This window comes from Phasianus colchicus, chromosome 3, assembly GCF_987193195.1.
Source record: "Phasianus colchicus chromosome 3, bPhaCol1.hap1.1, whole genome shotgun sequence".
Lineage (NCBI taxonomy): Eukaryota > Metazoa > Chordata > Aves > Galliformes > Phasianidae > Phasianus > Phasianus colchicus.
In genome coordinates, this window is record NC_143438.1 from 21,149,481 (window position 1) to 21,173,240 (window position 23,760).

At 38.0% G+C, this 23,760-nt stretch overlaps 1 protein-coding gene and 1 long non-coding RNA gene across 7 annotated transcripts in view; one reads left to right on the forward strand and one right to left on the reverse strand.

The window, feature by feature from the left end:
- The window catches only part of LOC149918446 (uncharacterized), an 80,434-nt gene extending 57,708 nt beyond the window's left edge, over window positions 1-22,726 (reverse strand). The window contains exons 1-2 of the long non-coding RNA XR_016465042.1: window positions 22,587-22,726; window positions 7,902-8,046 (exon numbers count right to left, since the gene is read on the reverse strand). This is a non-coding gene — a long non-coding RNA (uncharacterized LOC149918446). The remainder of the gene's footprint in view (window positions 1-7,901; window positions 8,047-22,586) is intronic.
- CDH18 (cadherin 18) overlaps window positions 21,997-23,760 on the forward strand; it is a 237,469-nt gene continuing 235,705 nt past the window's right edge. For 4 of the 6 annotated variants that reach the window (XM_090137066.1, XM_090137069.1, XM_090137070.1 and 1 more), the window contains exon 1: window positions 22,757-22,950. The gene's annotated coding sequence lies outside the window, so the exon portion shown is untranslated. Of the gene's footprint in view, window positions 22,589-22,737; window positions 22,951-23,760 lie in introns of those variants that run through there. The other 2 variants (XM_090137067.1, XM_090137068.1) reach the window with 2 other exon arrangements.

The following is a 23,760-nucleotide window of genomic DNA, read 5'->3' on the forward strand; positions in this document are numbered from 1 at the left end:
TGCAGGTGAATGATGGCTATAAAAATGATCCTGTGAATGATGTTGAATAGGAGGAGGAAAGAAAGAAAAAAAATGTCTGTAATCTCTTCAAAATAGTGATGGCATACTGAACCTGATCAGATAGATTGCAGTCCTCAGAGAGACAATTCAATAAATTATGTATTTAATTCACTTAACATTGACAGTGACCTGGTCATGCGGTAAGAAAAAGACTGTTGCTTCTAGTTTGATTCAGAAAATTTGCATCTTAAAATGTATTTGATGTTCACATTTAAAAAAAACTGAAGTACTCTTCTGCAGTATTTAGCATAGGTAAGTTTTAGCCATCCCCAAAGATGTCAGAAACAGGGTCACATCAATGAAGAAGTTTCTGTGCAAGCAGAGGCAACGTGGTTTTCACCTGCTGTTCTTACTCCCCGGTACTTACCTTCTAACAGTGGTATTTTTCAATGCTTTTGTGCCTCAGTGAACTGAGAATGAGCCTCACAGAAAATGCACCAAAAGAAACACTCCTAACCACTTCAGGCTAGGAAAATAAAAGCTAAGTGTCCATTCTTTTAAATTATACTTCATACTGATATAGTCCAGTATTCCATCCACTTTCTTGTGTTGCTTCTGACTCAGACACTTAGAAAATTTTATAATTCCTTTGAGCGCCTTCCAAAATTACATTATCCAGTCTGGTTTTCAGTAGTTTTGAGAAAGAAATTGTGGGAAGGGAAGCAGAGTTTTGAATTGTATGTCATAAACTTGCTTACATCTGTTACAATTTTGGGAACTGATGTGGAAATTTTCTGGTGTTGATCTCAAGAGTCTTGGGGAGCAAATTCAGGTAAAATAGCTTGATTTTTCATTTCCTCAAGTTTAAGATTTTGCACGGAGGTGTACTGGACAAGACAGTCTGGGGAGGAGATATAAGAATATATCTACAGCTTGTGAGCTGAATGTTATCAGCCCATTAATTCCCAATACCGTTCTGCAGCCTCTTCTAAATCCTCAGTCTCAAGTGCTATATTCAACATATCTTCTCACCATAACTCTATAAAAGTGTATGGCTTACACCTTTGTGTGAAGAGGAGAACTTTCTGTTCAACAGTTTACAGAGTAACTGAGTGGCATAGAACAGTGTGCACTGATATTTCGTTTACTGAGTGCGCATGTAGCAAAGTCAATAGATATTCACGTATTTTTGTACAATAAATTCATATGGATTAAAAACCTTTTCTAATTTAGTAACATGAAATAACCTGCAAGGTTATTGATCATGTTTAATATTTGATTCTGTTTTTTTCCTCAGCTAAAAATCAAAATTTATCAGTCAGAGTATGAGAAGCTTAACATTAAATTGATTTAGGATAATACCTGAGGAACACTAAAGCCCTAGCTTTCCTCCAAAAGGTAAAAAGCATTTGCTTGCAGAATTCCAGTGAGCAGGGCCCAACAACTCTGAAACACAGAGTTCAGTGAAATCTTATTATACATAGGTTGCTCCAAAAGTAATGCTTCCTAATTCCATGGAAACTACAGCAGATACAAAGAGCACAATAACACTATTTGATAGAGCAAATTTTCAGCTACAAAATGCTATTTATCAAGAGTCACTGACATTAGCTATGAATTTTCAACTGTCATGAGCAAGAGCCTGCATGATGCTCTCTTAAAATCTGCACCAACGGAGGTGACCCGCTAATGCCACTGCTACCACCTACCGCCTCACTGTGCTCACACACACTATTTGATTGCCGTAAACATTCAGCTAGTGTTGATGAATGTCAAAGGATGCCATTTTTTTCTGCATGGAAGATTTCAATTCCACACCTTTGCTTCCTATGCACTCTATATCAGAAGCCATTGTGTCAGACTGTGCCTCTGTTGCCATCCATCACGTGGCAACAAAATAGAATATTGGCAGAAAGGTTCAACCTCTACTGCCATACCACCAGCACCCACTCTGACATCAAAGGCCAACACAATAAAATAGGAGACATCACTTTTTGGGCAGCCCTTGTACATATTTTGGAAGAACAGTGGCCATTTACCCAATGTAGCAGAAAGGTAATACTTGGGTTTGGTTGTATTTTAAACAGAAGTATTTATTTGCTAATTAGTTTTTGCCTAAGCCAGCTTTTCTGTAGCTGTTTACAGCTTACTGCTAAGTGGACTTATCTGTCTGTCTTTGGAGATTCTGAACATGTTTTGTTAAAAATAGGTCATGAACAGCTAGTAAGCTTTATGAGGGATGTACAGAATGGATTTCTTTGTGTTTTCTTTTGGACTTCTACGTACTTGCTTCACCTTTCTGTGTTCCTCTACCTTGTTCCTTAAGTACAAAACCAAATAAGCAAAGCTTCCCGGGTTGGAAGAGCATTGTTCAAATGCTGGTACATGGAGACTGTAATAATGAGACCATAGGGATCTTATAAATATGTGTTCAATATCAGTGGGCTCTGAAAACCAATATATTTTTGTAAATATTTAATTGTAGTTAATCAGTTTTAGCCATGGAGTCTAGGAGAGCAATCTTCAATTAATCTTTGTGTCAAAAATAATACTGACTTAAATATGATGCTACAATTCCAGCTGTAATTCTTTGTCAGCTTCTCTCTTACCCAAACTCTCTCATTTGCTGACCTTGTCAAATTCCTAACCACTAATTTTTATGAAGCTGTAGGAAGTAGAACTGTTCTTTATGGTTTACTCCAGAATGTAAGTTTAGACTACACAGACATCAGCATAGAGGTGTTTTTGCGCTCAAGCCTTAATGTCTGAATTTGATCCTCACTGTGAGGCATGCACTCTTGAGCTGAGTGCAACTCCATTCACTGAGCTTTGGAACCCTGGGAGTAGGAGAGGCTGTTAGTAAGTGTGAACTCTGTGATTAGGATCAAGGGACTTAGAAGCCTGCCAGCTGGCTTTTCCAATTATCTCAAGTTTTCTTGTGTCCCTTTAGACTTCTGGATAATTGGGGTTATAAGCTTTATTGTTTTCTCTGATTTCGAACTACTGCTGCTTAGATGAGCTTCAGCACTTTCATCGCCTTTTGTTGTTTTGTTTGTTTGTTTGTTTGTTTGTTTTTGTTTTTATGTCTCCACCCGTACAATGTTTACCTACAACATAAGCAGATTTTGCAGTTTCTGTCTTTTATGTAGTATTAAGTAGTATGACCATTAGATAATACATAGGTTTTTAACGAAATGAATACATAAGTGACGGTCATTGTTCCATTTGATTTAATTCTAAATTAATATTTACTTTAGCTACACTTTGCTTTCAGTTGTTTCTAAGGGATTATCTGATGAGCTGTTAGAAATCAGAAGAATCTTGCCTCATAAAAGAAAATTGGTAAATTGTATAACAATTGTAACATGCTATCAGAATCTTTCTCAAATGAAACTCTTGTTTTGGCATGTTAGTAGCAAACTGATAAAAAAAATGAATTGTTTATCTATATTTTGACATAGAATTGATTTAGATTGTGTTCTGAGTACTGTAATTGAAAATGACACACTCAGTCTTTTCCTAAACTATTGTGTGTTTACTGCTGTCGTAGTAGATAGAATTTTTACCAAGAGATAACACATTGTACTTTTTCCTCATCCACTTCCTACATTTTCAAGGTATCAGAAGGAAGAGTGTACAGGAATTCGGTAGAGGAAGAGAATGAATAATATTGTTAGGAATCAAGCTGGTACAGATTCACAACTGGGATAGGACAGAGGCCCACTTGTTTTAAAAACAAAACTGCAAGATGTGTGGTATTATCATATTTGGACCCTCATCTTTTACAGTGTAATTCTCTTTGGCAGATTTGAAAAAAAGTGGGAACAGCCATATCTTTTAAACCAGGAAGTGCAACACTGTCAAGACTGTTACTTGTCTTAACAACTTAATCATTTTATTTTTTTAATTCTGAAGTGACTCTTTGAAAGGTTAGGTAATGGCAGGACAAGGGGAAATGGTTTTAAATTAAGGGAGGGAAGATTTATGTTGGATGTCAGGGGGAAGTTCTTTACTATGAGAGTGGTGAGGTGCTGGAACAGGCTGCCAGAGAGGTTGTGGATGCCCCATCCCTGGAGGTGTTCAATGCCAGGTTGGATGTGGCCCTAGGCAACCTGTCTAGTATTAAATGTGGAGGTTGGTGGCCCTGCCTGTGGCAGGGGGGTTGGAGCTTCCTGATCCTTGAGGTCCCTTCCAACTAGGGCCTGTGATTCTGTGGTTCTGTCCTTTGGAAATGTTCAGAATGTTTTTCAGCCTCTGTTGTTAAATAAACTCTGTTTTAAATAAAGCTCAATACTTGAGCACAAAAGATTTAGAATGTAAAAGGAAATAAAGCTTTAGGATTTGTAGTCTGAAGTCTATACTTATGCGGAACATCTGATCTCATAATGTGTGTGGGTTGATATTGTATAGTCATAATGGTCTACATTATTTTTTCTACCAGCAACATGTATATTCAAGTTATCTTATTTTATATAGTTACTTGCATATACTATGCAGATTCAAAACTGAAATATTAAAAACTTCCTCAAAGAGGTGAATTCAGACCATGAAATCTACATAAGGAAAAATCATTTTTGTTAAATATCTGAATCATTTAGGTTTGTACATAATCTCATGTTGGTAGTTTGAAGCTCAAAAATAACCTAGGACAATATGCAAGTGAAATGTATATTGTTAATGTAACAAATTATGAGGAAGGATAGACACTACTTGTAGAAAGATCTTGTATCTTCTAATGAAATTATAGTAATTCAACAGAAATAATTTTAATACTGCAAGATAAAGCTCTTTTATGATGGCAGAGCGTTTTTCTTAAAATACTCTGTCAGGAAAGTGCTAATGAATCTTCACAGAAAATGATCTTTACAGGAAATTTTCACTACCCTATTATGTAAAAATGAAAATCAGAATTGGACCTTGACTGAGTAGGAGAGGGGCCATAGAGAAGAAAAGGGAACTGATGTTCTGTTTCTGTATACACTGAAAGGCCACTGGTAGAATACTGTATATAGCTCAGATTGCTTTTGTTGCTATGAAGATATGAGGAGAGTTACTCAGTACTATTGAGAAGGTGGCAAAAGAATTATCCAAGATGAGAAAAATAAGTCTTCAGTAATGAGAGCTGAAGAGTTCAGTTTATTTCAGCCTTAGACAACATAGCTGATTTTTTGTTTTTTGGAGTCCTGATGTTAGAAGTGTAACAATATACTTTGAAAATTTTAACAAAAATCACAATTTTACTAACATTCTGGCTATAAGGAAAATTAATATAGCTTAATTAATAAGCTAAGGAAAAAGAAAGCGTATCAGTACCTTTTTACAGAAAGATAAAGTGAGTTTTTGTTTTTGTTGTTGTGAGTGGGTTTTTTTTTGTTTGTTTGTTTGTTTTTATGGTGAGGCTTTTCTGGTTGGTAGAAATGGTTTGGTTGGGTCGTACTGTTTATCCTTCTAGCCTTAGAACTTGTTAACATCTGAGTTACTCTAATTATTCTTCAAAAGCTCAGAGGTAAATAGGATCATTCTACTCAGCCTCCACGTGCTCATCATAATGCTTTCAGTCTTTTCATTATATAAGAGATCTATCCTTGCACTCCTAGGTTCCAGGGCTTTAACCATTTTTTTTCTGGACTCAGGGAGGACTAAGTTCCTAAGCACAACCACTGAAAAACATAGTTCTCTGAGCATGAATACAAGCTTTTTTGTGATTTATCTAGGTCTGAATATGGGACATGGTGTAGTGTTGGTCCAGTATTCTGAAGCAGTATGGAAAATCTTGTTTACCTATCTGACCGATGTATCTTTCTCACAAAGCCAGGATGACACTAATAAGCAGATTTACGGCTGGAAAGCGAATATAATTTTATTTCATCCCATCTTGTGTAAGGAGCCTTGAGGGAATGATAAGTAGCTGTGTTCTCCTTCAGCTCAGAATATGGATTGCCCTCATAGGTCACCCAAGCATATCTAATCCACTGCCTCCACCGTGAACTCCTTGAGCTCATGGTAGGGCCCAGAGTTGTCCCTGGCTCTGCTCTGCTGCACAAGAGCTCATATTCCTGCTCCATCCTGAATTCACTGTCATTTGCACCAGGTCAGATTAGGTGATCTGTTGGGTCCTGTTGGCTTGTGGTACTGCAATTATAAAGGGTAGCCATAACATATTCAGAGTATAAAGTTTGGTGTGCATTTTATTGTCTCTTTGCACTTGTCACTCCTTGTTTGATGTTTTCTGTTGTGCTTTTCTATTTACTAGCTTAAGTGTGTGGTACACCATCTGTAGTCATTACAACGTCAGTGAAATATAGTTCACTTCCCTAGTGCCAAAAAATCAGTGTTCTTTTTGCTTTCTTTGCTTTCTGTACTGGAAGGGCTTTTTGCTTGTTAAAATATTCCAACAATCTGTTAGAAGACAGAGTACTTTAAAAAAAAAAAAAAAAAAACAACACCACACACACACACACACACACACAAAGAAAAACAAACCAACAATGCTGTATTTCAGGTTTCCTATCAGATATGTGAAATTTAGACCATGGGAGGATTTTATTCAAGAGCTGGATGAGAAGGGATGCTTGCTTTTTGAGGTTTTGTGAATAAGTATCCCCTTATTAGCCTTCTGTGTGTCAATTAGGTTTGTTGTTGGTATGCATATGTATACATTGTATGTCTGTTTTGCAAGTATATTGTATAACAATATATATATTTTTATACTTCTGACAAAATGTAGTATTCATAGAACTGTATTCAAAATACTTAAAAGTAATAAAATTGCATTCGGGAACTATGAAAATGATCACATTTCCCCAATTTGGATTACATACAAAGAGTGAAAAGGAACTGACAACTTCAATGGCAGCTAATTAAGCAGGAGTCAGTGGCCCTGAGAAGAGTGGTTGGGAAATAGCCACATTGAAACAAAACTGCAGCTGTTTGTCAGAGCATCTGTAGCTCTCAAGTTTCTTAGTATAGGTCAGAAGGGAGAGGAAAGAATATGGAGAATGAGCTTATAATTGAGATTTTATCTCTAACCATCAGGTTCAAGCTTACACTTTTTCACTTACTTGAGCTTTAAGCATCTTGACCATTGTAACTATGTGCTGCTTTACTTGTCTGTGCCCTGCTTGCCCTGGTGCAGTAAATATTGTACTAATTAATAGTGCATGCAAAAAATGTTGACAGATGCCTACTGCAAAATAACTTCTATATTGGCATTTCACTTGATGTATGGAAACTGGTACACTAATCTTGATTAAATTTCAGGTTTTCACATTATGTGCAATGAAGAGAGACGGCAGTGGCATGTTAAGGAAGAAATTATGGATGAACTGTGCTAGAAATGAAGGCAGAAAGTAGAAACTGAATAGTAGTAGTGATATGAAAATTCTGTGAAAATGTGAGAATTAGGGAGCATCCGGTAGTGGTAGCTTTTACCAGTAGCAAATGGGGTATCTGCTGCAATTTTTGCCGCATATTTAGGAAAGAGGAAAGACAAATTTCAAAGAAGGAAACAGAAGCATACCACAACATGAAACTGTCCTGGAAGATGACAATATTTAGTGTCAAATTCGTATTATTGAAGTTCATAAATAGAACATCAGGAGGGATGAAAGTGAGTGATTTTTGTGACAAACAGACATAATGCTGTAGATCAAAGTAACTTTGGGCTACAGTCATTTGGTAGCATGGGAAAGAGGATCTACTTAAAATTACTACTAATTGATTACTGTAGCATTGTTTCATCTACCTTCTATTAAGTGTAGGTAGTTAGTGAAGATTTATTTTGCCAAAGAAATTTCTGGTAGATTTGCTCTTTAAGCAAAGAATTTAAAGAAATACTTAAACCCCATTTATTTCAAACAATGAGCTAAGTTTATACTTAGAAGAGAAGGGATAATAAGTACCTCAAAACACCTGCTTTTGCATGTCTTTCGAAGACCAGGATAATCCCCCAATGGCAGAGATCACGCTTCTCAGTTGATACATTTAAATTGGATTGTTTTGTTCCATGGTAAACTTTTTATCCTTTATCCAAGGCTGAGTGGTCAGCTGCAATGAAAACAGTAAAATAATGTTAGATGAGGCTGGGATCTCCATGTTATACTGAGTTACTGCTGGTTTGGTAGGTTGTTGGCTTTTCCGTTTCTTTGAGAATGTTCAGTATGTGGCTTACTGTTCCATTTATATCTCCTTAGGTCATCCTAAAGAAATTTTCTTACTTCCCTTTAAATTAAGTATGTATAATGCCTGATTCATGAGGCAGTTATTTCCCTTAAAACAGTTTATTTGATGTTCACTGCAATTTTTCTGTGCCTTTCCAATAGGAAAATTGTGGGAACATTTTCCAGAGACCAGTAGTCCTAAACCAATTTCACAAACAGTTACGTTTGCATTAGCTTGCACTTATGTCAGGGACAGCAGTTTTCCATGCTGTTTTCTCGTTCATTATCTTGGAAGCATGTGTATGATGTAGTACTTTGGGTTGAAATGCACAAGTAAATTAAGGTTTATGTTTACGTTCAAGAAGATGTAGCTGAAGAAATACATCTTGCATTTGAAGTGCTATGTAATGAAAGTAGTAGTGTGCTTTATGGTCTCCTATCAATTCTCAAGAAAGCTCTGTAAAGAACACAGAAAATGTTCTCTGCTCTGGCAGTAGAGAGGAACACTGTATTTGAGAAACAAAGTTGTCAGTCACAGTTTTCCCCCTTTCAGCAGAGGCGTTTCTAAAGTGTTTTGGTACTCAGCAATAATTGTTTGAAGAACAAATTACAGAGAGGGAAAAGAGACAGAATCCTTTTCTTTAAACATTTTAATCTACCCATTCCTTTGAAAAGGAAGAGCGTAAGTATGAAATTCAAAATAAGAATTTTATTCAGAGACAGCTTCCTTAGCACAAAGAGGTCTTTTCTTGATCTCCAAGGAATAAGATAATGTTGCAGCAGTCATAGACAGAAAAAATAGGTTGAAAAAATGTATCAGCAGTACAACAACAACAAAAAAAAATAATTAAAAAAAAATGTAAGGATTACTATATGAATTTACAAATATGAGAGCAAATGTCAATAGAAAAGAAATGGCCACATCCAAAAACCAGTATATACCTGGAAATTTGCAATTTTCTATACTGAGAACAAAGGGAAAAAAAATGGAACAAAGGAAAGAATAAAAAATAAAAATACAAAAAAAAAAAAAAAAGTATTGTGTTTAAATTACATCGAAAACAGACAAGGAGGGAATAGTATGAATAAAAATAATTCCTGAAAACTCGGAAACTAACTAACCTGTTAAAATCATAAGACCCAAAAGATATAGATGAAATTGTAATGGTAAGGGCATATGGTGTATTCCACTACGCTGCAAGAGCTAGTGGAAGACAAAAACACTTGAAAATAATGTTTCATTCTTTTTGTCAAAAAGAAGCCATTATTTAAAAAGTCTAGGGAATTGAATGAGATAATTTTTCAAGGGAATAAAATACCAATATATCACAGGATCTCTGTTTCAAGTCTAGGAATGAAACAGGAATAAGAAAAAGTAGCCAATCCTGAGAGATGGAGAGATTTGCTACTTCTGTGATTTCCCCAACAGGAACCTTTTTATTATGGACAATCTCACAGCACGAGGTACTTGAAAGACATGGAAATTGCAGAGGGAGGAATCTAGAAATATTTTCTGTGGTTATATGAAAGAAAAACAGAAAAGGTAGCAAGAAATTCAAACCAGCAGCTTGAGCTTATATTTTACAGATAAAAATAATAATAAAAGATAATAAAATAAATAAATAAAACACATCAAAACATACAGCATAAGATCCTTTTACAGAGGAGGTGAAGATATTACCTTGAATTCTTTCAGTGAAACTCTTGTGTGAAAATATCTAAATACACTGATACATTCTGCATATGATCTGGATGTGAAATATTCATGCTATGAAGGTGTATTTATGTATGTGAAAAGTATTGCAGAGTTCTACATGTTCTAGGAGTAAACAGCTATCAGTTAATGAAGGAAATGAAGAATGTGTCTTTATTTATATATACATACATATACTTATGACTGCTGAATCACAGCCTGAACCTCTGATTGACCACCTGAGGCGAACAATGAGTCAGCGACAGGAGCACAGGTGAAGGCAATTCACCTGTGCTGCCAGAATGGGTGGAGCCTGGCTCCACCTCTCCTAGACCAACTTAAGAGCTGACTACCAGTAGGGAAGGATCTCTTCTTCCGGAGTTTTGCAGTGAGCCCGGGATGTGGGTAAGCATTCTATCTGTTCTCTTTTTGTTATTATAACCTGATTAGCCAAGCTCTCTGATTTATTTCATAATTATAACATCTTTATATTCATTGATTATGCAATCAGTATTGTTATATCTTTTTGTAATATACCAGCAAACTGACTTGTCACCTTTCTTAGTGATCCAACTGCTAGATAGCCATCAATTGTAATGTAAATATGAGGAAACAATAGTAAAATTTGTTAACAGTAGCAGAATTTAATTCCCAAGTCTCATTCCATTTATCTGTGTTTTATGAAGGTCCTACTAATGAGTTCCTTGTCTAATTAATCACGTTGACATAATTCAAAGCAAGTGACTTAAATCTTAGTTGTGAAGTGAAGAGTTAGTGAACTCTTGGTGATCTTACTTGAACCCCAGTGAAGTTAATGGAGGGTTGAACATGCTGTGGAGCTCCTCTGAGAATATGCTATGGGACCTGATCTTGAGTTTGTTAAATATTTAACAAAAATTAGTGTACTCCAGTGTTTACTGCTAAATGATTTTTCATATTGCTGCTATACACAGTACTAATTATTGTCTTAAGACTATTGGAAATAGATGTATGTGAACAAAAACTATTATTTCTGTCACAGATCATTTCTCTTAAGTATGAATATAGTGTTTTAATTAATTGACAAATAGTGACGTGTTTCTGGTGGTTGAAGAATATGATAACATTAGTACAATCTAAACTATACAAATATCCTAAAATGAACAATGCAAGGAAGTCAGCAATGGCAATTTAAAGATCCTGAAAACACACAGAGATCCAATTTTGTCCACTGCAATCACGGAATACGATCACTTTAATTAGATTCTACACAAGGATCTTTGTGGAATCTAGGGCCTAGTTTGGTATTAACCTGGTTTGGAGAAGAGGAGCCTGAGAGTGAGAGCTTTTGTTGCTCACTGCAGAGGGGAAGCAGAGGGAGGTGCCAGGGTCTGTCTGCTCCTGCTCAGCAATGGCAGAATGTGAAGGAATAGCACAAAGCCACATCAGAGGAGGCTCAGGCTGGATATTAGAAAAAGTCTCTATTTTAGGGGTGATCAAACACTGGAACAAGCTTCCTGGAGAGATGGTTGATGCCCCACCCCTGTCAGTGCTCGAGAGGACAATACCCTCCATAATGTTCTTTTTGGTTAGCCTTAAAGGTTGGGCAGTTGGACTAGATTATCTTTGAAGGTCCTTGCCAACTGAATTTTCCAACCTATTTTAGTAATGACAAAAGTTAAAACTGCATGAAGTGCCACCCTTGTGAATGTATATACCTCTCCTCTGCTGCATGATAACACTGAAATCTGTGGAATGTCAAGAAATTGGTTCTATTGACAAAACAAAATGTGAAATTTAAGACTGATAAAAATCATAGCTACGTACTCCACTTATAGAAATAGCAACTCTATTTTTGCGATTTGTTTTGCCTTCTTAATCACAGGAAAGAAATAAATGTATTTTAGAGAGTTTATCTGCAGATTGTTTCCATAAGAAAGAAAGAGTGTTTTTAAGTTCCTGCATACTTCAGCTGTCAGTTATGAAGCAGGATGAAACTTAGATTTTGAAAATGATGACTTTGACACTGACTAAACATTTTATTTCTTAATTTCTCCATTGGCAGTTATATCCAATTTATCAGGCAAGATGTGAGTGTAATCTCTGTAATCATTCCCGTATGTTTTTATTCTTTCAAACACTGTCAATTAAGAGCATTTTAATCATGCTGTCTCTAGAGCCTCTCACTCAAAATATTAGTTCAACATGATGCTCTTAATAGAAAATGTTCTGGTTGAAAAGACAGACTAGCACTTAAAATATATTGAAACCTACATTGTGTTACAAAGGCATTTTTTGATCTTAAGGTGAAAAAATATTACTTCCAAAAGAGATCTTGAGTTTAATTAAGAGCCACATTAGATGTCACTTAGGCGCAACAAAAATTGGTGGAAGCTCTGAGATAAATCCATGACATTTCAATCTATAAATTTAATCATTGTCACAACTGCAGGATACCTACTGGTATTTCCCTGGCATTAGCAGATTTTGTGCACCTTACAAGTCAACAAACAACTTTTAAGCATGTTTAAGCACGAATAATGATGCATTGCCTTGACTGGACCCAGCAAGGGTTTCTTCACTTTTTTTTTTTTTTTTTAACATATTAACAGATGAATCTCAGCCAAACTTACCTACAGGAGGCAGAGGTTTGGCTAGGAAATAACAAGAGAAAACAAGTATGCATGCCTGTTCACAACTGAAAACAGCTGTCTTCCAGCACCTTTAGCTTGTATGAATCCACCCTAGCCTCAGTCTGATACATGCAGTTCTGGCAGTTTGGTTCCTGACTGCCTGCTGCCACTGTGCTGCTGAGTTCTACAGCTGGCATCTCCAGCTGGCATCTCCAGCCACTTGAGCATTCTGCCTCTGGATCCTTCTCCTTTTTCCCAGTAGAGTGAGGATCTTAGAGAACCTTTTTGCTGTTTCCAAACAGAGATGTTTGTGTTCTGCCCTGTTTCTAAGTGCACGTTCTGTAATAAGCTCCTTGGACTTGCATTTTTGTAAAACTAACAGCAGCATGTTAATAACTATTAGTTGACAAGTGGGTTATCTTTCAACTGTGGTGATACTTAGGAATCTTTTAAAATTGGTAGGATCGGTTTTAAAAAAAAAAAAAAAAAGCAAAAGTATGAGCCACGAAATTAGATAATGCATTATTAAAGACATATTAAAGGACTTGGACTTGGGTCATGGCCATGGAAATAACCCTCCACATTTAATATCTGTGTTGGAATTAATATCTGTTTATTAAAACTGATTTTACATTGACACAAAACAGGACAATGCTGGAGTTCAATTTTTTTCTTATTTATTTGAGTCACGATGATGTACTGTTTCCACTGCCAGTGCAGCAAATATTTTCAGATGTGGTACAATGTAACATGCAAGTAAGGTCAAAATCAGATGGATGTTAGATGAAAATAATAGTAACTAGTATTAACTTGACCCATCTGAACATAAAACCGTCTGCAACAATCATCTTCAAGCAATGTAATATTAGTTGCATAAATATATGCATGCTGTATGCTGAGTTTTCATTTGCAGCTATGAACTACTACTATTATTGAAGCATTTGGAAGGGGAAAAAAAAAAAAGGATCATTAATCTGTAGCCTTCCACTATTAAGGACTGGAAGGAAATAATAAGATTCTAGCTTTGAAAAAAAAAAATGCTGCAGATATTTCTATTTAAAAATTTCTTTACAGATCAACTTTAACATTTTAAATGTTTGTGTATACATCACATTTTTTTTTCAGACACACAGAAATAATATAGTAAAAATACTACTTTTCAAATAGGTCTGTCCTCTGCATACATATAGCTATGTCTGTCCCTTTTATTAACATGCATTTTATTAATAAATACATTTTTTCCTATAAAACTGAAAACTTGACTTTATTTTCTTCAATGGATCCAATTGAGAGCAGACTTTCTCATGAGAAAATAAGTATGAAACTGGTTCCTTATGCAGCTCCCTTGAGTTCAGATGTACTGCATTTGCATATCTGGAAATGTATTTTTATATTTGTCAATATAGCTTGGTTTCAAAGATTCAAAGAAAGATTTAGATTGAAAGCTCTCCTCAAGGCTCTTCAGAATTCTACAGTACCTCTCTGAGCAGCCTGTCCCAGTGCTTAGCCTTCTTCACTGTGGAAAACTACCTCCTTGTATCCAGCAAGAATTTTGCACTATTGCCACTTGTGCACATTGTCCCCTGGCATATTGTTGTGTGCATCTTGCATGAGAGCTTGGCTCTGCTGCTTCCTCCACAAGCTCTGTGCTACAACTTCTCTCTCTTCTCCATGCAAACAGACACAGCTTCCACAGCTGCTTTATGCACATCACATCCTTCAGCACCCAGATCATCTCTATGGCCATTTCTTAGCTCACTTCTCTGAATGCCACCCCATCCCTCCCCAGCGTTAACCACTCCCTCCAATCTGATGTCATCTGTCAGCTTGCATTTTGATTCACTATTCATATTACTGATGAAGACAATAAGTATCTGAAATGGTATCAACTCTTGACAAACACATTCCTGGAAACAGATTTATGCTTCAGTTGGACTTCTACTACCTTGTGGCCTATTGGGTCCAACACTACATAGTTTGGCTATAAGGGTACTGTGGAAGGCTGGGCTGAAGACCTTAATAAATTCAAGGAAAGTAGTAAGCATTGCTATGTTTGTCTACATTCCACCATAGAAGACAAACTGGACAGGCAGGATTTATCCTTGGTAAATCTATACTTGCTAGACAGCTCTTTTATTTATTTTTTTCCAAGAGCTTGGAAATTATTTCTACGAGGATTTGCTCTACAAACTTGGAAGGGATTTTGTGACAAGACTGACCAGTTGTAGCTCTTTCTTCTTACTTTTCTGGGAAGATGAAGAGATTGGAAGATAGTAGAGAACAGTGATGGCATTCATCTTACTCATACTGCTGGATGCAACCTGACTTATTTTGTATTTCTCCAGTTTAACTACATATCCCTAAGTCTGAAAGAATGAGAGTTAAAGAGAGGACATATCATCAGTAAATTAATATTTCTAAGTATAGAGGTGAATAAACTATCAAAAAAGAAAAAAACCCTATTATTTTCCTGGACACTATGCATTGATCAAACTTTGGTAGTTAGGCTGAATACCACAGAAAAGGAGTGGTCTTTTCCCTTTTCTTGTACATGACACTGAATTGAATGTAAAGATGACTTTTTTTTTTTTTTTTAAATGAGAGTGGTGAGGTGCTGGGAGAGAAGTTGTGAATGTTACATCACTGGAAGGAGGCATAAAAGACAGGTTGGACTGGGCTGTTCTAGTAGTGAAAGATGACCCAGATTAAGGTTGGGGGGTTGAAATTAGGTGATCTTTAGGGGTCCCTTCCAACTCAAGCCATTCTGTGATTTCTACATAATAGTTTCACTCTTGATTAGAATCTGTGTACTTGGCATTGTGATAGGGAGCCATTCTTCAGTAGTTGTGATTTAATAGTAGGAAGAATTGGAAGAGTAAACCAATAACGACAGTTATATAAAGATACGTAGAAAAAGAACTGTCAGTTTCCACTTTGTAAAAAGATTCTTTCATTTTGGAAGTTACAAGATCAAAAGCAAAGTACTTTAGTAAGGCTTTTTATAGGAAATAAGGCTTTGTATGATGTGACTTTCCAAAAGACACCTTTTGTGAACAGATGGGTAGCAATCGATTATGTTTACAATTGGGGCACTAAAGAAAATGTTGTCATTTTTTCCCCTGCTAGCCATTTATCTATTTAATTCTTTGACAGCTCAGAGGAAATCTAACTAAATGTTCTGTTTTAATTAAAATGAAAGTACATTTATTAGTCAGAGAAATTCTATGTTCTGTTTATGCTTGGGGAAAAAAGCAAACATATGTGTCTGCTTCATTGTTTGCCACCATTTAGCATGAGGTTATTTCTCGTTGCTTATTTGGCCTACAGAACAAAACACACTGAAATTTTTCATTTTTATCAATTCTAACTAATTGTAGTATAAATGGGACAAGAAGAGCACATCCTGAGAAGCATTCTAGGAGGGTTTTGGAGTTTATATTTTTGTTTGTTTGTTTTGACCTAAATAAATGACAGTCAGTGACATTCCCTAAAACAGAGCATGTTGTTGGCTGGTAGAACTGGAGTGCTTCTTCAAGTAAAACATGGAGAATAATAATCAGTCTGTTTCTTGAACATTGTTTCTTGAACATTACTTCAACTGTCTCATTGTCTGGCTAGAGGAATATAAGGCAGAGGAGCTTCTACTTCAGTGATATCATGGATCAGTGGTATCTCCACGGCAGTGTCAAAATCCTCAGGAAAATCTCATAATTTTCCATTTGATAACAGCACATAAGAGAGAGGAACATACTAGCAGCAGGTCTGGAATCTCAGACCAAGAAGTATGTTTGAGTGTGCTGTGCCTGCTCAGTAGATCTTTGCAGCGGGGATTCCTCATCAGCTACAGTGCTGTAAGACTAACTCTGAAGAATATGCTTCAGTTTTGTTCTGTCATTAGACACTTCTAAATGAAAAGTCTGTCAATCTCAGCTTATAGACGCTGGAAGCATCCAAGAAGTTTGTCTTTGTTTTTCTTCCTCTCAGTTTCTTTCTCTGTCAAAAGTCTGCTTGGATTTATTCTTTTTCCTGCTATAATCAGAAACTAGGTTAATCTAGTTAATGGAAGCACTGGGATTAGATACTAATTGACTCTACAACCCTGTACTAAATACAGTTGTCCCAAAAGCTGTGATGATTTGGCAATGAAGATCTCTGCGTAAGAGCTCAGTGATTTTCAAAATCCAGCTCTGGTCCTATAGTACAGTGCAATATAATCACAAAGTAAAATTACTACAGATGCAGTGCACATTTGTCTCCTAGCAAAGAAGGCCAAGAGCACCCTAAATTCGTTTGGAAAGAGCAACATCAGTAGGTCAAGGGAGGTCGTCCATTGCTTCAGTCCTGGTGAAATTCTTTTGGAGTGATGAGTCCAGTTCTGAGTTCCCCAATCGCGTGAGTCATGATCACATTGGAGCGGGTCTACTGAAGGGCCATCAAGGAGATATGGGGATGAGAGCATACATCATATCAGGTAAAGCAGAGAGATGACAGATATGGTATCGATTGGCCTGGAGAACCAAAGATTCTTGGGGAGTTTTGCCAGTATGTATGAATACCTGACGGAGAGTGGAAAACGTGTACACAGACAAGGCATGAAGCAGTAAGCAGAACTGTTGTGTTTAAACATATGTAAAAACTCTATCAGCATGAGGGTACTCAAATACTGGAGCAGGTTAGTCAGCAAGGTTTTGGAGTCTCCTTCCTTGGTGACATTCAGAGTTGGGCTGGACACAGCTGTGAGCAGTGGTTCTTGGACTAAATGATCTCGAAAGGTTCTTTCTGATCTCAGTGATTCTGTGAATGGTGTTTTAAATTTTGGAGTTGATGATCCTGTAGATAAGAAGCATTGGTATATTGAGCAAAAGAAAATCAGACTGCATTTTAATGTTTATAAGAAGTAAAAATAAATAAAGTGAGGACTGCAGCATCCTATAGAATCTTCTACATAAAAGAAAATTATCCACTTTTTCCTTTACTCAGCTCCAGGGTTTTCAGCATTATGGTTTCAATGAAAAGGATGTTCTCACTTTAGTAGTAATCTCACCATCAAATTGTAACATTTTAGAATTCTCAGTTTTAAAGTTCTGATTTTAGAATTCTCCTTTTTATCTGCTCTGAGCCTACTGAATGTGGAGTCTAAGAGAAGAAATGTCTTTATCTCAGTAAAGACAAGTAGTACATAGTGAGTCCCAGAAATAATTTTTAAGAAAATCTGTCTTCAGACTGTCCCAGAAGATTTTGCCTATAAGTATTTCCCTACTTTTGAGTAAAATTTTCTTAAAAATCTGTTATAGCTGGGAACGATGGTTGTAAAAGCCACCAAATTTAACCAAATATAAGATTCATAATTTGAAATTAGACATGCCTGTAATCTGCTCATATATTACATAAAAAATAAGGTATCTAAGTTGCCATTTGCAACAATCCAGAAAGAACCGAAATCTGTGAGGACTTAATATTGGTCTGTGAATGAAAAATGATTATTTTTGCCTTTACTAGTTTCAAAAGACTTAAGAGTGGTTTTCTTAGCAGGTTTCAATTTACAGAAATATAGTTGTCAGGGAGCATCCCATTTTACAGTGGACATTGCTGTACACACTGTTACAGAGTTATGTTGGTTGTGCTGGTTTCCTGGGAAATATCCCAATTAAGCAAGTTTGATGGTTGAATGGTGTCCATTGTATGTACACTAATGTGAAATTCCACATGATAGGCAGAAAGGTCTACTGATGTCTGAGTCAATCATTTCAATGTCTTTGGCTGGGTCTTTCTACTTCCCATGGTGTTATGAGGCTGAGACTTGGGGCTGAATCACTGCACTGTTTCTGATGCCCTTTATGTACCATCTGCGCTTTTCTGCATTTGGAGAGGGACTGATTAGCTCGGAATTTTATGGTAACAGGTAGCAAAATGCCAGGTATTATGTTGTTTCCTTCAAGTTCTGCCAGTATGTTTTACCTGTCAGTTCATGCAATACTAAAGGCAAATGACTGTATTATTGTAAGTTTTCTGTGACTGGCAACTGTTACTGGCATCATATATCTAGTAACAGCTGTTGTTGTTTTATTAGAAAATACTCCAGTGATGCTTAGTGTTAAAGGAGCCAAGGCAGTATCAGCAGCATTGCCATTCCCTCTGTGATTAGTATTGTTTAGCATTTGCTAACCTGCATTAAAAAATTTAGTTTTCCTAATCAGTCATTTCAAAGGAAATATATGGCTTAAAGAATATTCAGAGACCATGGACAAATGGAATTGTTTTAGCCCTATTCCCTCTGAACATTTGTACACATTACCAGATTAAAAAATTAAATCATAATATACAGCAGACACGATCTGAGACTTTTGCAGAACATAAAGATGGCTCAGGTTTGCGTTCACCCACTCATCAAAGTTAAAAATTTCTGTCCCATCATTTTATATCAGAAAATGATGTTTGGATAAAAATGAAAATGTTGACTGCTGTGATCAATTTAGACATGATTTTTGTTAAGAAATGCAAAGATAGAAAAGCAACAATATTCTGTGATGTATTTGATTTCAAATTTAGTTTTATTTGTAATATTTTTGTTTTATTACTCTTAGGTCCTCTTTTACATAGAAATAGCTGTGATATGGTGAGTCAGTTATTGTTAGATTGTGATGCATATCAAAGATATACATTAATTTATATATCTTCCTTGGCAACTTTTCCTTTTGTGCTCTTTAGAACTTATTGTTAATTTCAGTCATTGAGATAATTTTAGACTATCGTTTCTAGAGACCTATCATAGTAAAGCACATAGAAACTTAAGAAAATTTCTCTCTTCATGCAGTGGTACTTGTAAGAATATCTATTAGTAGCTCTGTTTGAATAAGAAGTGTTTATTAAATAGGAAAAGAAATAGCAATGTGAGGGAGTGTCACTGTTTTCAGACATTTTACTGTGACTGATTCTTACATGCTGCAGCTGAGAACAAAAACAATGATGTAATTTAATCAAAAAGAAAAAAACAACAAGCAATTACATAGCCAGTGTTAACTGATATTTGTTTTCAGGGGTGGTGCTATTCCTTTGCATGCATCATAAAGTTGATGGTACGCACTGGGAGAATATTTTTTTAGCCCTTTCATTGTAGGATAAAGGCAAGAAGTATGTAACTGCTTTTGTAGGACTGGAAAGTTTTCGTTGGAGGTGGGTATAGCAGGGGTATTCCTGATGCCTTAGAACAAGAACATGAGAACTACTGGTATAACTGTTCTGAGTGTGTGAAGGGAGGTTCTTGGCAGCAGCTGTGCTAATTTTTCTTGACTGCAGCTATTAGAGTACACGTGCCTAAGAGAAAGAGTTGGGCTGAAGTCAGTAACGTCATTACAATATGATCTGAACATTCTTAATGTACCTAGGAAATTCTTAATGTACAGGAAATTTGTAATCTATACATGACCAGGATTTTTTCATTACCTGATTTATTAATGAACCACTAAGTCTTTTTATAACTGGTTGAATGTTAGCTGAATTATCACTTTCTAGCAGTTACCTGCAAGATGATCAATACTTGTTTAGCATATTAAGCCACCAACAAAGAGAGATTGGTTTTGCAGGCATATCCTATAAATGATTAACTGGAGCTTCTTATCTAACAAAGATAATTTAAACAGCAGCAAAAGCTGAACTTTTTTTCATTTTAAATCTGTAGAAACTTGTTAGTTCATGGTAGAGCTATATGTTCTACTTCAGAACTAGGTCATCTAGATTTTTTTATTGCTCCAAAACATGTAAAAATCCACATACTTGAAGATATGAAAGTACCTGCTTTCCTCCCACCTACCCACCTCTGTAACTACTGCTACAAGCTCTCAGTTCTGGGGAACAAACTTCCTGAATGCAGTCTACAAAGTTTCTGTTTTGCTATACAGCTGAAATCGTGAGTCCACTGACTCCTTAGGTGAACCTATGTCAATACTGACTCCATGCATTACACCTAAATTTCCCTGGAATTTTTTCAGCATTACTGCTGCAGCTCCAGACATTAATTTCATTTTGTAGTTCACGAAGCACTTTTCCCATGACAAATGTAGATTCTTTTAACACTTGTACCAATAAAATAAGTGGTCTAACATCAAGAACACAAAACCTTTGTATTTAGTCTTAAAATATTGGCTTAGAAGTGTCAGAGTTCACTAAGGATAATTTTTTTTCAGTGTCAGCTGCTTCCTTGAAATGGCACAGAAATTTTAAGCTGTTAAGAATATATCTGGCCATTTTGTATCAAATTATCCTTCAGTACTGCTCATAATCTCTTTATGCTGATGTTCTTTGCTCCTCCCTATGAGAAATCTTTGAAATATCTAGATACGGATGTGCACATATACATTTATTGTACATATATGTACACATACACAAGAACAAAGAACTGCATAGATTCTACCTTTGAAGTGATATTCTGGAGCATCAAGACTTCCCTCTGCTTGTCATACTGCTTACTGCAGAAACAAATGACTTGTGAGTTATGCTCTCAATATCTGGTGCATATTCATATTTCTGTCTTATTTGCTGATAATTGCTGAAAATGACCTAAAACAAAATGCTTTGTTTTTATCCCTCACCCTGGGTTGTTCCATGTCAGCAACGTTTCACCAAATGGCCGGTAGGATGAAAGGTTCCAGCTTTCCCTCTCTCACTTGAGGCAGTGAGGAGGGCATTTTTGGAAGGTTCCTTGGTGTGAATTCAGATTGAATTGTATGGACTTTTGCAGGGTTGTCATTTTTCTTGCCCTTTTCCTCCAGTGTTACTAATCTAACCACTTCCCTGGCAAAGGGATGTGGAAGTTGCTTCCCTCATGGTGAGGTAACACAGAAGAGCATCTGGATGACAGCAACACATCCTCCAGATCACGAGATCTGAGCTGGGAGCTATGCAAAATCAGGAAGAAGTGACATGAGAGAGAACATTCTGAAGTCTGTGTATTAAAGCATTGATTCATACATGCTGCAGTTGCAAGCCAGAGGATGTATAAATAGCAAATGGAAGCAATTTATTTTTTGCTCCTTCTTGGGGCTTACCTCTCCCCATTCAAACACCTGTCCACCTCTTGCATTCAGTCCCAGCCCTGCTTGCAAAATTATGTTTACTGTATATAGTGCTTAGCAGCTAAGCGTGCTTTTGTTTGAAAAGTTCCCGAAATCCAGCACTGGATTTTATCCCATCTTTGATTTAAGCAATCAGTGTACAGTCTTACGCTTTTCATCTGATCAGGTGTAATGGTTTCTGTTTCAATTGTTTAACATGTTAGAATTGCTCTCTTCAGCCCTTCTTCTCCTGTCTCGACCATTCACAACGTTGGGTGCTGCCCCTTTGCACTCGGGATGCTCCTTTCCCCAGCCGATTCCGGTGACCTTTCTCTCTGCCAGGGCTGTGGCAGCTGAGAACGCCCAGAGCGCTCGTCCTGCTGGCTGGAAGCAGGGCTCCACTCTGCCAGGGGGGAACGTGCCAGGGCTCTCTCTTACATGTTAATTACATTTTTAATGCACTGCCTTAGCAGGTTGGATAAGCAGGGTCGGACACGTGTTTACTCCATGACTGAAAACCTCAATCAGGAGAATGCTATTAATCTTAATTCCAAATAAGGTAGGTTTGGAGTAAAGCTGTTACACGAGCGCTAGATTTTGGACTACTTTTGCTTCAAGACAGCCTGCCCTGGTCCAGCCCAGCCCAAAAGGATACGAATTGTCTTCCAGCATATAGCGCAGCGATGTGAGTGCTGAAGGGCAGGGAATCCCGACACGCGTGGGGCAGACCTGGAGGGGGATGAGAGGGAACCTCCGTGCTCCAGCAAGGCTGGGGAGAGAGTTAGAGGACATCCCTTCCCCCTGAGTCCCGCTGCCAGCGAGGCCATGTGGCTCGCTGACGGACGAGGCGGCAGCCTAATGTTTAGCAGCCTGTGACGACTTTGCACAGAAATACGAGGATTTATTGCCACGCCGGGGCCGAGCCGCGCGCTCCCTCCGTGCACTCCCGCCCCATCTGCCGGCCCGGCCCTCCCCGCCCTGCGTGGGCTCGGCGCTCCAGCACGAAGGGCGCTTCGCTCCGGGCAGCCGCGCTGATGCCGGGCGAAGCCGCGCGGCGCTGCGCTCCTCTTACCGGTACGTGCGGCGGGCAGGGACGGCGGAGCGGGGCGGGAGGGAGCGAGGGAGGCGGCGCACCGACGAGCCGGGCCCCGCGCTGCCGAGCGGCGGCTCCGGGGCCGCGCAGCCGGGGCCGGGCGCTCCCCGAGGGCGGCGTGCGCCGCGGAAGTCCCCGCGCATCCTGGGGGCGGGGGGCCTGCGGTGGGCAACGCACCGCGGCGGGGAGGGCTGAAAGAGCGTGGGGTGCGGAGGCGGCGGGCTGCGCGGCAGCCTGCGGTGTGTCTGTCTTGAAGTTACCGCCGGTACGTACGCTTTACCCCTGTGGCGTGTTAGAATCGCGTTTCTCCGAGACGGCTGGAAGGGGACCTGGCGAAATACAGGTAGAGAGAGGCAGCCGTGCTGTGTGTGTGTGTGTGTGTGTCCGTAGTACCTGCCGTTCTGCCGTTTAACTTCAGGGGTGACGTGCAGATGGGATTGCATGGTGATCGCGGGCAGATCTTTAGCTCAACTCACATCTGTGTGCCGTGCTGCTCAGAAAGCATGCCATGTGAGACTGTACGTGAAGAACTTGATATATGAATAGCAATTCCTGGTCTTTTTTTTTTTTTTTCTTTTTTTTTCTTTTTTTTTCCTCCTTATATCTGTAATATTGTGTGAAAACTGAGGGCTGAAATTGCAGCAGGAAAGTCTTCTTGCAGGTGTACCTCGAGCTGTTTGTTAAAGCTTAAGCAGTGACCCAACTTTACTTTGTGTAAAGGGCACTGTAAATAATGCACAGCCAGAAATAAATCTCCTCTTCATCTCCTCCCAGTCCACCCCCATGGTATCCTTATTAGTGAACAGAAACCACCGTGTACCTTTTGTTCACACAACGTTTTCCCCAATTGCACTGCCAGTGGTCTGGAACTGAGTGTTTCTGCAAGCCAGGAGCTTTCTACAAGCTCAGTGTGCCTTCCATATGCATGCATTTTGAAGCCAAAGTAGTCCTGTACATCTGTGTGTGTGTGTGCGCGTGTGTGTGTGAGAGTCTGTTTTGTGTACACGAGTAACCAGATACAGAGTGGAGAGGGTACAGAAGCCAATGAGATGTGGCAAATGTATACCTCTGCATGTATTTGTCTGAGCTGGTCGTTGTAAAGTACTGTGAGCATTTCTTATGTTTTAATGTAGTTCATCATTCAAATCAGGGC